The following is a 3025-nucleotide window of genomic DNA, read 5'->3' as shown; positions in this document are numbered from 1 at the left end:
AATGTCTGAGGAATTGTAATTATGAGATTTCTGTTTTTTGAATTTGGCGCCCTGCACTTTTTTTTGTTTTTGTCATATCGATCCCGTTACCGGGATTGCAGCCATAAGAAGTTTTAATGAATGTATTTAAATTGACTGATTCCCTTATATGAACTGTAACTCAGTAAAATCATTGTTGCACGTTGCATTTATACCTAGGCTATTGACCACTGATTCCATATGGTCTCCAACATTACGGGTAATCACACTAAATGGTAGAAAGTGGATCTTTAGTCCCTCTGTTGAAGTAGGCCTATGTACGTTTTAATTCCTATTTCTGAAAACTGGGAATGGCTTTACATCATACTATTCAATAAGGATACAGCTAAATATCTAGGACCTATAAATGTTGCTATGCACACTCCAGAATAGAACAGTTGATGGTAATAAACAGGGTTGGAAATTAACACCAGCTGGTAGATTTTGGCATTGACTGGTAGAATGTCAATTCTTAATAGCCTCATTTGCGGGTGGACATACTGATTGGGAGAGGTTTCTTTTTTCTCAATCCCAAAAAATGGTGTACATGTCAGCTCTGGAAGATTGAATCTCAACATTAGTGTTGAAAGTGGGGTACAATGTTGTTTTCTGTGATTTATCTTAATTATTTTCTTTTGGGGGGGGGGGGGATTATGGCTCGTAAAATATTTGAATGGCTGGTAAAATTAGGTTCTGCCAGCCACTGCCGGTGGTGGCCTAAAAAGTAAATTTATCACCATGGTAGTAAAGGTTGTTTGGCGTGATCTGGTTTTGGCCAGGACTGTGTTCCACTGGCGGTGTTAACACAGGCAGCCCAATTCTGATATTCTTTTCGCGAACCAGTCAGATCAGCTCTGAAAAAGTTCTGATGTGAAAAGAGCTGATTTGATTGGTTTAAAGTTTGGGAGCATACATAGGCTGTGTTTAGACAGGCAACCTGTGAGGTGTAAGTCATGCCACAGAGGAATCTGGTCATTACTGCCCCATGTCTTAGCAATGCTTATTAAAAGGCCTGCAACATTTGGTTTCAGTATGGCTGCGTTTACACAGGCAGCCCAATTCTGGTCATTTGACCAATCACCTCAGAGCTGATCTGATTGTCCAAAATACCAATTAGTAAAAAAAAAAGATCAGAATTGGGCTGCATGTGTGAACGTAGTCTACAGGCCACCAAGGCTGTCAGGGAGCCCAGAGGCAAGCAAAACTTTACTGCAATGTCTCTAACCTTATTCGTCTATTAGGAGGTCATATCCAACATTCAATCCATTTGTTTAACTTACTTAGCATTTGTGTTCTTATGCTGGATCTCACTCCGCCTCATATTTGCTTATTTGCTTGAACATTCAAGTATTTATAGTTTTCATGCAGCCAGTAGGTCTTGTGAAACAGACAATGTTGGTTATTTGGGCCTGAAATGGTACAGAAGTAGAGCAATGCAGAAAGAGTGGGTTATAGGAGTGAATAGGTGTTATGTCAGCAGTGAGGTACTTTAACATTGGGAGGAGCATAAGGACAAATGGCTTTGAATAGTTACTGTAAATGCAACAGGAAAATGTGTATATACACATCCCATTTTCACTTTAACTGCAAAAGTAAAATACATATTTTATGTGCAATATAGTGAAAGATAAACATTTACATTTCTACATTTACAGTTCTCACAGGAGCATTCGATTCCTACAAGGAGCAATCTTCCCTAACAGTTCCTTGTCATCCTGGGTGTTCTGAACCCGTTCACCACATAACCCCAGGTGTCCCACTTCTCCTGAAGCGAGAAGAGGAAAGGAAGGGGAGACACGAGAAGAGCATGTTGCTGGCTCACATAGCCAGTGCCCAGCTGGCGGACAACAAAAAAAAAAGTATCGCCGGCTCACATAGCCGGTGGGCAGTGCCCAGCTGGCGGGAAATAAAAGTGTTGCCGGGTAGTCTGGTAAATCCCAGGCCTCACAAAGAAGCCTTTCTCCAATTTCTGAGGATGGCTCTGGTCACGTGACGCATCTGTTCTCCTGGCATGGAGGGCCTGCCAAACCTACAGTCGATGATCAGGGATGCGTGCAGGGCAGGCAGAAATCCTTGTTGCAGAGTTGGACAATGGTGCCATTGTGACGGTTGTAAAAGCAGAGGGGCACCTTATGATAGACATTAGGGTTTGGTTTAGGCAAATTATCTCTGATAGTCAAAGGAAACTGGTTCATGGACATGACAGTGGTGGGTTAGTTGTGTTCTTTTAAAGGCTTGTTTCTAACGAGTCCTTTGTCCTGATCTTGTCCACATTCAGATTGTGCCCACATTTTTGGACAGGTGTAGATTGATGATTTAAAATAAAGAGCTATGTAGTGCTGAAGATCCACGCTAGAGCACAATATACATTTAAAAGGCAACGTTCCCGCAGAGACTGCATATGGTCAGCTCAATCTGAAATGCCCTTAATTTCAAAATGTACTACTTTACAACATGCAACTCTAGCAACACAGATTGGAATCGAGACCCTACTTCTGTAACCATAGTTTGACAAGTGTCGGGATTCAATCCAATTGCAGGTTATAGGCATTGTAGCTTTTCAATGCAATTTCCGATTGAGCCGACATATGCAGCATTTACCGTAAATGGGATCTCCATGAACATTGCCTTTAAAAACCGCAATGCCTATAATCCACGATCTGATTGAATCCCAGCCAAGGCATGGCACCGGTTGTGCACAAAAATCCTCTTTGGCCTTAAAAAGGAATATTACTCAAATGTTTTGCATGTCAGCAGTCAAGTTGTCAAGATATTGGACTTTCAAGAAGTGTCTCCAGCCACATCACCATGATGATTTCTTCTTAAAATGTCCCAATATCTTGTTTTTCATGTCAGCAGTCATTTTGGGACTGTATCAACAGTGGACTAATGAAACACATACTAAAAGATAGTTTGAGTGAAATTCCCCTTTAAGTCATGAGACATCTGTTCCAGAGCCTCAGTCCCCATCCCTCCCCTCTACACACAAACCAAATACACCTACACG

Source organism: Salvelinus alpinus, chromosome 10 (genome assembly GCF_045679555.1).
Source record: "Salvelinus alpinus chromosome 10, SLU_Salpinus.1, whole genome shotgun sequence".
Classification (NCBI taxonomy): domain Eukaryota; kingdom Metazoa; phylum Chordata; class Actinopteri; order Salmoniformes; family Salmonidae; genus Salvelinus; species Salvelinus alpinus.
Note: the sequence above shows the minus strand (reverse complement) of the source record.